Source organism: Ischnura elegans, chromosome 4 (assembly GCF_921293095.1).
Source record: "Ischnura elegans chromosome 4, ioIscEleg1.1, whole genome shotgun sequence".
NCBI lineage: Eukaryota > Metazoa > Arthropoda > Insecta > Odonata > Coenagrionidae > Ischnura > Ischnura elegans.
The window spans coordinates 26040181-26053913 of NC_060249.1; positions in this window are offsets into that span (position 1 = coordinate 26040181).

Genomic DNA, 13733 nt, shown 5'->3' on the forward strand with positions numbered 1-13733 from the left:
AATTCGTGTTGATTAGTTACGATCAAAATTGCAGCGTTTCCAAATGTTGGGAGAGTTAGGATGGGAATATTTACAGGGACGTAAAGTATAGGCTAAATTTTTCTTCGTAAATTCGCATAAGATATCTTCTTCGTCGACCGGAAACATATCCTTCGTTTACCGTCGTACTATGGTGGACATGATCACGAAAATTAATGAAATAAGATAGACAGCAAACAGAGAGATTTAAAACGTCATTATTCCCTCGTATTGAGCAAAGGTGCCAAGATTAATTAAATAAATGGCGTCACTCGCTGGGACGACTCATTTCATATTTTTATTCTTCAATTGCTCTAGCCTTGCACGCATTTGCTGTGGGAATTAATAACAGTTGGCAAGTTTTACATTTGCATGAATGTGCACGTATTTGTTTTATTTTGCGTATTTTTTAATTGCCGTACGGTTTGCATGAGGGGTTTGCCTCGCATGCTTCATGAAGGTGATTGGTCACCCCTGCCAAATATCTTAGAGGTGGCTCGTAGGATATTATGTACATGTAGATGTATCAAGACTACTGGACCCACAGATATATAAACTAGATTGGCAGTACCTATGTTTTCCTCACAGTGGCGCTGAAGCCGGCCAGCAGAAACATTTTGCGCAGAAAGCCATCTTGCCTCTACCGATCGCTACTCGTGTGCCATTAGCACCCGTGTATTAGAGAGGCTACTTTTCCTGCTTTTGGAGCTTTTTAAAAGAAGAATGGTGAACCACTGCGTTGTATGGGGGTGCACTTTTAAGTACACTTCGAGGAAAAAAGTACCTGGGGGTGAAAATGTGTCTCTACTCGCGCAAGTAATAGATATAAGGAAAGTATGGTTTGCGTTAAGTAATGTCTCCGCTTCCATCTCACACCGCATGAAAATTTTTTCCAATGCCTCTTTTTCAACGTATCGCCACGAAATTTATATCACGTGAAGTGCAGGTTATGGTCTACCTTTTCAAATTTATTGTTGGCAAAATTCACATAGTAGTAGAAAAAGTACCATGACACCTAATTTTTGCCGAAATACAAAATGTTCTCGAAAACAAATTCAAAATGTGTTTGACGGAAGCGGATATTTACCGGAGTTTCTGAAAGCTATATCATTTCAAATGCGATTGCTTCATATCTCTAGCATCGTTAATTAATAACATGTGCTATCTCGGTCTCTATCTTCGTGTTTTGATGACGGAATCCTCATGATGATTATTCAGTTGTGTTTTTTTGTGATTAGTGCAGTGACTATATTGATCAACAGTTCATTTAATTGTTGATATTTTGTGATGCCTGCCTCTCTGACTTTCTGAAAAACCGTCATTAACTTTGCGATTTTGCAGTGACTATATTGATCAACAGTTTATTCAACTGTTTACATTTTGGCTGTGTAAAATTTAGAATTTTGGTTTTCCCATTGCTGTAATTTCACGTTCTACTGAATCTGTTCTCACACTTTGTTCATCATTATGTCATTAAAATGTACAATGTATGAATCATATTTCTTCTAATTTTCCCGTTTTTCACATACTATTGTCTTTTTATAATTAGTTGTTTCAGGCGTGAATTTATGGAATCCCTTTGACATAATGAAAAGTAAAGAAAACTTTGTAATTCCACGTAAGCATTAAATGAACGACCTAGGTTTTGCCATGGCATATCATCGTCTGATACCTTTCATTATTTTGTGTTTTTATTTAATGTTTCTAAGAGTTAGAAAAACAATCTTTTGAATACTTCTTTTTCTTAAGATCTCATGTCAGTAGTGCGTAGTTAAAATTTAATAAATGTGGCCTTCAAAATCTTTTTGGAGTATGAACTGCCTTCTGAGGTACCTAACGTCCTTCTCCCAAACTTAAATCATCTGTTGCCAATTGGAAATCCACAGGATAATGGTAAAATGAATGGCTACCTTGTAGGAACTGGTTGAGAACTGAGTGAAATTTGAATTGGCAAGGGGGTGAGGCTTACAAAGGAAACCTCTTCATTGAACTGTTGATATTGGACAACATTTGGTGAAGTCTGTTTGTTTTTTGTGAAGCTTCCATGCCAGACTTCATATGCATCGATATCAATTCCAGTTGACCAAGATTTTATAACATGTTTTTATATTTTGTGCTGACCCTTTTTTGAACAGTTTGAACGCGTATTGTCACTTTTAGTCTCCTCCAAGGTCAAAATTATTGTGTGTGGGGAATTCATCATTGATATGTTAAAGGGAGTGAACTCGTGGACTTGAGACAACCTTGTGATATCTGTTAACATGCATTGTGCCAACTCTAAACCTACCAGAATTATGTCCTGTATGTATATTATCTTTTTACTAATTATGAATCGTCACTTAATGGCATAGAATTAATAGACCACGTAGTACATGACACGATTCACCTGGCGATAGAATTCTAGGTTAAGGGAATAGCCAAACTCATGAGGAATAAATATAGAACAGATACCTCTCAGGTCAGACCTATAACACTGCATAGGTTCTAGAATTGCAAGTGCTTGGTGGCAAGGATGGATTGGAAGTACATCCTTCAGTGTTCTGAGGTAAGTTATCCCTTCACAGCATTCTTTGAAACGTTTGGGAACATTATTGGATACTGTATTCCTAAAAAGTTCATGAATGTTCAGCCTACTAAAAGATTTAGAAACCCTTGGTTTAGTGATGACCTTCTGCGGATATAGGGGGCATTACTCCTCTAGTCCCAGTCTTACAGTTTGAATAACAGTGAGGTGGATAAGGAGATGGTGAGGAAATGGTGAGGATGATAAGGAAAGCTAAGGGTGAACAATACCATGTATTCGCGATTGTAGGCAAGCTTCCTAGACTAGCAGACGACGTAGTTTTCCATTTTCCCCATCTGCTACGCCCATTCTATATTTGCGAACAATATTTTTTTCGAGATAACTCATGCATTTGGATTCAAATTCCAGAATATTGAGCAGGAACCGAATTAGTAATCTTAGCTCAGCTTGTATTACCTATTTCATAACTTCGTCACGGTTATGTTCCGCTCAAAGATCGGTTAATTTACCACGTAAGTGTCACGATCGTTCCCTCAATTTTTAATTGGATGTATCTTAAACGAAAATGACAACGCTTTCTATAGTTCATAGCCTTAATCAAACCGCCATTATCTTTCACAATGTAATTTTCCTCCAGTTCCTTACGTACGCAAACTCATATGTGGGTGAAGGCAACATGACCGCCAGCAGAACGTCACGGCTTCACCCCACCTCCCGCCACTGCCAATCTAGTTTATATATCTGTGACTGGACCATCAATTGAAATCGAACTTCCATTGGTCGCCACGGGTTCGTTGACTCATACTCTTAAGAGCTATTTATGATATTGTAGAAAACTGTTAAGAAGTTATCGATGAAGGACATGGGGAAGGGAAGAATCTCAAAGGTAGGCCTCGTATTAGACATGTACATAGATTGATGTGTCGACCACTATCTGGGCAAGAGATGCCAGGGCACCTAGACCTGACGGTCCACCCACCAGTGAATATGATCATCCTTAGATTCCGAAGTTCTTGAACCTTTTACAGGAGCACCGTGCAACGTGTAAAGCTTCGTAATTAATCGCTAGCATTTGCGCGCTAGTTTAAATTCCTGTATTTCCTTTCTTTTAATTGGAAACGACAGCAATTTCACTGGTTGAAATGCATTAAAGGGGTAGGTGTTGATTAAAAAGCATTAAGTCTGAGTCACACGATCATTTGTCCCATCGCTCAGAGTGATAGCTAGAGCGATAGCTTTTCCGGGCCCAAAAAAGAAATCGCTCAACTCATCATTTTCTGATAAACGCGGTCATTCCGCCGTCCCATTTTCAATCACTTTTTCCATGTTGACAACTATTATTCCATTAAAAGATTAATGTGGCAATACGATAGCGGTCGTGCGATATGATAGGCTAAAAGATGATATCCCTAACTGTTTACGCGACGGAAAAAGGGATGTGCCGAAAGATGGAATAAGGGATGGAATATCAATACATATTTCCATCGTTAGTTCATCCTTTGTTCTTTAATAAAATTGATACTCGAAACTTTTTTCTACATAAGAGGATTCCCGTGTGTATCCCGTAGACGCTCCATTTACATTGTTAGTTGATGCACGATTTAAAGGGTATTCAAAAGCGCTCGTATCCCGACGATGAGAAAAGATTGATGTATTTGTAATCATTACAATATATTTCATTCAATGCATTATCTGCAATCGTGAGAAATAGCGTGAAAAGGAAATGAATTTGATATACGGAACATAAATTTCGGTTAACATCCCTAAAGTTTGCTTATTTCCCCGTGATTTTGCATCGCTTGGCCACTTTTTTAAAGCCGTATAAATTCTTGTTGAGTGGCAGCTGAATGGAGAATCTTCTATGAAGTTTATTTTCCCATCCCTTACATATGAACTCACCGAAGCTTTCCCGTTTAAAAAAAATGGGCCGAGGTCCGTTTAGTACATAGTCCCCTTGCTATGTCCAATGAATGACAATACTCCACCTGATGCGAAATATGGCGATAGTTAATCCATTCTATGGATTTATGAGCTCTCGTCTTAACTTATGCTTCTAATTTTGAGTCAACTCTATCGTATGCCGCGTGGATGGCTGGTATTTTATCCCTCGCTTCATATTGTATTTGGCCATGCTCTCGAAGGGATGAATTAGTCTGGATTCCGTAGGAAGGCATCATGAATAACCGCCAGCATTTATACGTGCGTTTAACACGACGCATCACTCTCGATCAACCGGTAGTATTTGCTGTAATGCCTACTACCAATAATGCTGTGAACTGTGGTCAAGAACTAACCCTAGGAAGAGGTCGTGTCTTTAGGCCTTCGGCATGACGCAATTCAGAGCTGAGGGTGGAGAAAATTTCGGATCGGTGCAAAGCCACTCAGAGTATAGTTCAGTTGCTGGATAACCATGTGATGAGAGTATTGAATTTTTTTCCGAGTGGCGAGCCTTTTCCGTCTAGTGAAGTAATTATTCCCGATTTCCAGTATCATGAAGGAAGTGGTTTATATATCTCAAATATGTGCGCATTTTGAATATGTGCATCGGTCAATGTAGAGCAAGAAAAAATCTAAAATGGGAAATCATTGGATCAGTGCACGGCATAGTATTGAATGTGTTCGATGGTGTATCTGTGGAAGCATCTTGTGGTGATTGTGTTGCACAGTGTCGCTTGTTGTGATACCAAGAGAGTGAAAGAAGATGAATAACATCTAACGATACTCGGATACTCTAAGTACTTTGCTTCATTCTCGAGGAAAGAGTCCAATGGCTCCAAATCCAAGGAAACAACCAAGTAACGATAATTTTCATCTTTAAAAATGATTTTTTTATATCTCTACAAATTCTCGCGAGAAAACAACTACATTGGCTTTATTTATAACAGTCAGTGTATTTAAAATTCCTTGCCTTTACGGTGCCGCGTTAGTACAGTACCAGACAAAAAAAAACGGGGCAGTCGTGGGACTGGCCGACAGAAGTGAAAACTGAAATCATTATTATCCATTTATTAGCTATGCTGCGCATATATAAAGCTGCAAAACCACATTTTCATCCAAATTCGCAGCCCAAACTGTGATAGGTGTGGATATTTGGCTTATTGGACGTAAAATTTAAAAAAAATTCTTCGGGAGGAAAATATCTGAAAACCTTAAATTTTTTGGTTGATTTTTTGGTACGGTTGTCATGGCGACCAATTGATATTTAGTATTTTTTATTACGCTTGAACGTTTCCAATGCTTTTCTTATGGGCTAACTTTGGGAATTTTTTTGACCAACTTGCAATAATCGTAGGACAATTTCCTTGACTTATTTGGTGGAGTGTTTTGGTCAATTTTTTGGCTATCTTGGAATTTTCATGTGTCGAAACAATTCCGAGTAATAAACGATTTTGATTTTACACTGTCGTGATGGGCGAATTTTCGAAATCGGTTTTTGGCCTTGAAACATGTGCCATATGAAAATTTGGAATCTTCAGGAAAAACCGTAGTAAACTTCGTAGTAAACATCGCAGCGATGAACATGACTGGAGGCGAAGTACAAATCGTGCGAACGATTCCAGAAGCAGGGGCACCTGCAAACGTTAACTGGAGAAACACCACCGTCACAGCAAAGGCAGCCTACTCACTGTCAACAGCAGATATCGGCGCAGCGTACTTCTGTGGTTTCCAACTTCACAAACCAGTGGGTGAAGGAGCGAACGCAACAAAGAGAAGCAGACGACTCCGTGCGTGTAATTCATTATTTAAAAATGTTTTACACAAGAATTGTATGGGATTCAAGTATTCGGAAATCGATATTTAATGAAGGTCGCGTAAGGCGTCGCAATAAATGAATACCATAGCCCAAAACTGAATATTTCCGGCGATGATAATTTGCTGTGAATGTGTAATGATTATGAAAATATCTTGCGCTTCCGTTTGAGAAAACCGCCTATTTCTGAATTGCGTTCGTGGCGCCATCTATACGGTAACAATAAAAACATGTTTTAAATACTTCCACTTAAATTTCACTCCACTACGTACGTATCTGCGGCTATGTGAATGTTCCACATACTTACACTCTTTCAAGTCTTCCTCTACTTTCGTAGGGATGAATAAAAGTAACATAGCTAATCTCAGGTCGAACACAAGCGGTGAGTTATTCCGTTTATAAAACAATAGAGTTGAGTTCTGAAGGCAATAGAAATACTGGCAGAAAAGAAACGAGAGTACTGGATATAATTAACAGGGACGATCAATTATCCACAACAAAGAGCACTAGGTTATCATTAGTAATCAAGTGTCGTAGATTTCGGTATAACATCGCATATTCAGAGGCTTTTCGAGTCAGCCATCCTCAGAAATCAAATTCTCCAATTTAAATAATGATACCGTATGAAGTTTCACTCTTTCTAAAAAGTGAATGAATTGTTCAGACGGACGGACAATGAAAAAATAATATTTATATAAAGAAAGCATTATTTTTCATAGCCTATTTGAACCAAGAGTACGTTCTCTTCCCTAGGGTCTAGCATTGGAAAGAATTTCCGCGAACAAATTCTAATACGATTTAATTGACTCTTGTGTCATCTATGGGTCTATAGGAGAATGTAGTACTCATTAGTCAGCATGTTCACATACCATAATTTATACATTTTTCAATCTAATGAAATTCAAATTAAAATGTTATCACCAGCACATTAATTGTGTCATACATATTACCACCATGTAGCAGCGAAAATGTAGTTTTTCGATCTCCATGCTCCAAAGGGTGTGTTCTACATTCGTACTTAAATAAGTATAAAATATCTACTTCTACAAGCTCTTGAAAAACTTGTGAATTACTCCTTGCGTACGTGAAATTTACTTTTTTATTTTTATTACAAGATAAGTTTTGGCGTGCATATAAATGTTATATGAGATTTCTCACCACTTATTTCCAGAACAACTTCGGTTAGAAAACCGCCTCACGATACCAGTCCTGAGAATGTTATTTTATACGTCATTCGCTCTTACAATGGAAGCTCCATTACATAAAATTAAATGATTGAAATTATTTTCATGAACTCTTTGTTAACCTCGCATTCGCTTAGCTTCTTTCATTTTAGAAAATACAAATATATACCATTGTGATGGTCCAAATGTTCAGAAGCTAAATTACATTACTTTTCGCATTTTTTCATATCCCATGTTGATATATGCTAGGACGTAATCATTTAAATCAAATGCACTATAGTATCTTAAATTAATTTCCACTAGGTTGTTTCAAGGGTCACAACTAGTTGTGTTTTACACTGATACGTTTCCATACTATTGTTGAGTAAATGCCATGTTGTTTTTCCTTTAGGGGGAGCAAGGCAGCTAGCGATCATGGCCATGAATCTCCAGCATTAGGAATAAAATGAACGTGGGGTGCGTGTGCATTGACTTAGTGAAGTGACAAAGAAACTCAATATATATAAGAATGGAACAGAATATAGAGTGACTCTGAAGAGCCTAAGCCAGAGAGTTGAAGACACAAGAGGAACTAATTGAAGATTAAAGAGATGAAGAATAGCGATCTGCAGTGTGAAGAGCTTGGTTTTGCTTTGTGTTTGTATTTTGTGTATATTTCAAATGTATATGCCATTTTGTATTTATTTGATGACTTTGATTGCGTGTGAATGATAACATGTGATTGGTGTGATTGGGACGGTGTAATTTAGTATGAATGAAAGAATGCAATTTAGTTTGAATGAGATTACAATTTTTATTGTGATTTGGTGTGGCTGAGGGAATGTGTGAATGAGAATTTTGTACAGTGTATATAAGAGTACGTAATTTAGTATGAATGAGTTTATTCTATTAGCTGTGTATATCGTTCTGTGATTTGTGTGAATGAGATAAGGTGCGTTGCTTTGTGTGAATGGGGTGTGTTATTCAGAGTGAATGAGTGTATGTAATTTGGTTTGAATGAGTGTATGCAATTTGGTATGAATGATAGCATGTAATTTTTCGTGAATAAGGGTACATCATTTTGTGTGAATGAAGTTATGCTAATTGCTGTGTAGTATTGGTCCCTGATTAGTATGAATGATAATAAGTGCGTTACTTTGTGTAAGGATGTTACTTGTAGTGTGAATGAGAGTATGATGTTTAGTATGATTTGGTGCGCCTGGGGGGTTATGATTTGTGTGAATGGAAAAATGTGAATTAAAGTGAATATTTGAATGTGAATTAGTATGATTGGGAATAATTTAGTGTGAATGAGAATTTTGTTAATATATAAGGATATCTAATGTAGTATGAATGAAGTTATGATATTTGCTGCGTGAATGAGACAAGTTGCGTTTTTTAGTATGAATGACGTTATTTCATTTAGTGTGTGAGATTATAGTTGTAATATTTTGTGTGAATGATGGTACGTTATTTAGTGCGAATTTTATTTTTAGTATGAATGATTGTTGTTTTTTTGTGTGAATGAGTATATGGAATTTGGTATGAATGATTGCATGTGAATTTGTGTGAATCAAAGTACATCATTAAGTGTGAATGAGGTTATGTAATTAAGTGTAAATGATAGTGATTATAGTATTTTGTATGAATGAACGTGGTATTTAGTGCGAATATAAATGTTTAATTTAGAGTGAATGAAGTATTTTAGTGTGAGTGAGGGTACGTTATATAGTGTGAATGTGTGATATATATTGTGAACGAGTATGTAATTTGGTGTGAATGAAAGTTATTTAGTGCTCATTTAGGTATGTTTGTATATGATCGAGGGAGACTAACTTGGAGTATGTGATTGAGTGTGAATGGGGCATTTGCTTGCGAGTGATTTTAGCACTGTAAGTGTGAATAAGATAATATGATTGGAATGTGAATTTTAAAAGTAGTGCTTCATTCTATCGTAGAACTCTGGTAGTGTATTGTAGATAGTAGAGTACTGCATGTCCCCCTCAAATCCAACTGCGTCCTCAACGTGGAGAGGTGGTGTAACAGCGAACAGTCATCTTTCACCTAGGTTCTGAAAAAAATTCACATGAAACAATATGCCTCATTTTTGGGCGCTTTTTAAAATATTTTTCAATGTATTAACGCAGTATTTCATTCAAACTGCGTCAATTTTTTCAAAATACAAAAACTAGTGAACTAAATTCCACACATGACTTTCCGCTGGCTAATGCGGTTGGTAAGGTGCTTGCAGTATTTGGAATGTGCACGAATTTATTTCCAATTGCCAAAACTTTAAGTGCCTCAGTTTATTAAATCTCAAGTGGTTTCTATTTATATAGTCATCAATTATGCAATTCTTGTACTGAAAACAGCCAATAAATATTATTTGTCAATTCTAACATCAATAGTTTTTATTTGTTGTGTATGCACCTGTTATTTTTAATAAAATTGCATGATGTAACAACAGTAAACTTGAAGTATCTTCTTCATTTATGGGCTATTGCGAGAAATTTAAAATACCCTAATGACATCACTCACGCCTTGAATAAAATTGCATCTTTATTTTTCTATTGAAGTGTGCTTCTGCTGAAGTGCTGTTATTTTCAAAACAATTCACATACAACCATTTTAAACTCCAATGCTTGTCTAATTAATTCATGTACATAATGAACAAAAGATAATAATAAATTGCCTGTTTTTATTACCTTTGCCTGCCAATACTGTCCATACTGCTGTATTTTTATATATTTTGTATTTTCGGATTGCTTGAGATTTATTAGTCATTAGAAATAAAATTCAAAGATACGCCTTGACTTTGTTTCAATAACCTAAATATTCCAATAACTGTTTTAACTATCTGGGCCAAGTGGGAACATTTTTCTTCATTTTTCTCTGTGAGTTAGTTAAGTTATTTTTTATGATATTATAGGACACACCCACGGTTAACTTTAAATAGCTAATTTGCTACTGTGAGAAATAAGAATTAAAAATAAATCATGTTTTTTTATTTTAATAATCCGGTTACATTGTTTTTTATATTATTTTGAGTACAGTTCTTGTTACTTTCTATGTATACAACTTTTTATGTCTATATAGTTTCGATATTACTGTGAGAAATAAAACCTGTAAATTGATTATTTTTATTGTTTATATAAACCTGCCAAAGTCAATGAAAACGTTTTTGTGAATTGGATGTTATTTAATTTACTTAGAAGGTTGTAATTTAGGGCAAGTACGAATTCAATATAGTGTGATGAATATTTATTGCTTAGTGTGATCAGTGTGCCTAAATTAACATGAAAATGGCTCTGTAATTTAAGGTATTTAGAATATATTCTTTAGAGGGAATGAGAGAATTTACTTATGTGTGAATTAGGGGATTAAATTTAGAGTGGTGAGAGCATTTACTTTAGTGTGATGAGTGCATGTTGTTTAGTTTGAATGAGAGCATGTAATTTCGTGTGATAGGAAAGTGTTCTTTAATGTGAATGTTCTTTGCGTGAATGTGGGTACATTATTTGAATGAAGGTATGATATTTGCAGTGAATGTGGTATTTCATTAAGTGTGAATGAGAAATGGTGCGTTATTTAGTATGAATGACGTTATGTAATTTAGTGTGTGTGAGAGAATAGTCATAGTATTTTGTGTGAATGACGGAATGATTTTTCGTACGAATATTATTATTTTATATGGTATAGGTGACATTGTTTTTTGTTTGAATGAGTATATGGAATTAAGTTCGATTATTTCATGTAATTTAGTGTCATGAAAGTGATTAAGCATCATCATTGGTATATAACTACGATATAAGAGGCTTTTTATGTGAATGACCGTACCTAATTTGGTGTGTGTGTGCATGTAATTTAGTGAGATATAAGCATGTTGGTAAGTGTTATTGAAGGCATCTTGTCGTTATGGAGAATCTTGGGAACGCGTAGTGTCTTAGTAATTTCTAGTGCGCATTTCTCAAACCCTGAATCATGAGATATTACATCTCGAGATGATAAATAACGTTGTTAATGATACGGAATTGAGCAGTAATACCCGGAAGCGACATCGATACGGCTAAGAAACGACTCAAATAATAATACTTTGAGTGCGGAAGTTTGTTGTAATACGATATCACATGATGTCAAAAATTAACAATTTTACAGTCTTGTTTCACACCCAAGCGAATACTCTATTCGAGAGATTTCCCTTCCAAGAGCTAATTTTAATTATTAAGACATGATTTTTTAAATAGCCTGGTTTTTTAAATATTTTGGAAAGGAAATTTGAATTATATATCTTTTACCCATATAAAAATCGAAATTATTCTTTTCACTAGTTACTTTTAAGTGGGGACTACTGTTAATACATTGAGACAGAAAGACTGAAAATATGCTCAGCATAAATCAAATGCTGCATTGGATGACCCGTAATGGATGAATAGAGATATTTCAACATGTTATTTATATCGAAGATTATCTTGGACCTCTTCCAAAGTTTAAGCAAGGAAATTCAAAGAGTATGACTTCAATTGGTTTTCTATTAATAATAACCGTCCTCATGTTTGCAGAAAGATTTTTTTCCTACATTTAAATGTAAATCACTTCCATTGAATAAGCAGATCCTGCCAAAGACTTGATTCATTGTAACGCGATAGTATACAGTGAATGCCTCAGGCATACGAGTTAGTATAAACTCGAGATTCCCACTTTTCAACCCTGTTAGATTGTGAAAGACAACACTTTTACGGATTCTAATGATAAAACACCTAGCTATGATGTTATCGACAGAACCGTCACGGCTAACGATCGTTTTGTACCCGTATCAATCAGAGCGCATAGCTTTCCAAATTGTCATCACTACCGGCTCAGAACCACAGCCAACAACAACGGCATTAGGATGGCCCATGTTCCTCGTTATTGCATGTACACTGCCATCTCTTTTTCTACAGTTGGCAGCGCCCTATTGAAATAATAATCAAAGTCCCCATTAAACACTTAAAGTAAGGATTAGTAGAGTGGGTAGCTAGCATCCTCTTCAATAAACATAACGTCATATGCCTCACGTGACATGGGAAATTTACATGTGATTGAGCCTGATAAAAAAAATTAAGCACATAACATTATGGGGTACAATACGCTATAGCATTTTTACCTTTAGTCACCTACGAAAGATCACTGAGATTCTCCTGAATATTTTTTCTCGATAATTAAATGCACAGCATTTTTTGTACCATTCATAAATCGTATGCGTCATGTGACTCAATACCACGTTACCATAGAGGCGCACCAAGTATTTTGGGGCCTAAGTAGTGGCGTCACCCGCCCTCTACTAATACTAACTCTAAGATTACGTAATTGAAGTACTCATTTTATTTACTCAATGATTGCCATGAGAAAAACTTTCCATGGACCTGAATCGATTCAGGGACCTTCGGTAACCCATTTCAGTAATGCGTGTCGGGTAGTGGTCTGTGCAGAGGCCCGGAAAGGCAAAGGTCCGTGATTCGCTTCCCGGTCCAGAGGAATTTTCTCATGAATATTTTACCACCGGCAGGCTAGAAATATTACATGTTTCACTCTCATCGCATTGCTTTTCGTAAGGTCACTATTAAAAGCTTTTTTTGCCTTGCTTGAAGGATGCGTGTTAGCTTAGTACATAAGGAGCTTTTTACTCGTGAAAGACGAATTCCGGGGTCGAAGTCCCGGCTGAAGTTTCCTGAAATTCCCAAATAAAACTATCCTGTAAGCAGTGGCGTAGCCAGGGGGAGGGTTTGGGGGGTCCGGACCTTCCCACCCCCCCACCCTCGAAATATGTAAAAAAAACAATCATTTTCCTTCGTAAAAGAAAACAAAATGTTGAAAAATATTTCTTTAACAAATGAAGCTTTTTCGATTGTGAAAAGTGTTAAAATTAGTTTAAAATCCATTAGTTAGTACCCTGTTTTTCAAACATTTCCCCCCCTGGTTTTGGACCCCCCCCCCCCCGAACGAAATTCCTGGCTACGCCACTGCCTCTAAGAGCGAGGTAGCCGAGGAAAAAGAAGCAGAATGTGCAAACTGATGTGTTGTGTTCACTGCATAATATTATGGCAAAGTCAGAGGTAAAATTCGTGCGCGCTTCGAGCTTCACTTTTAGGTTTCGTACTTCTCAATTCCTAGCTTTTCAGATGTCTCTTAAGGATTTCTACTTTGAGGACTTTTGGTTGCTGGTAAAAAAAATCACGGGTTAGTCATGACACAGTCAACGTAATGGTTTTATGGAGAAGGGATATGAATGGTAGTGTGA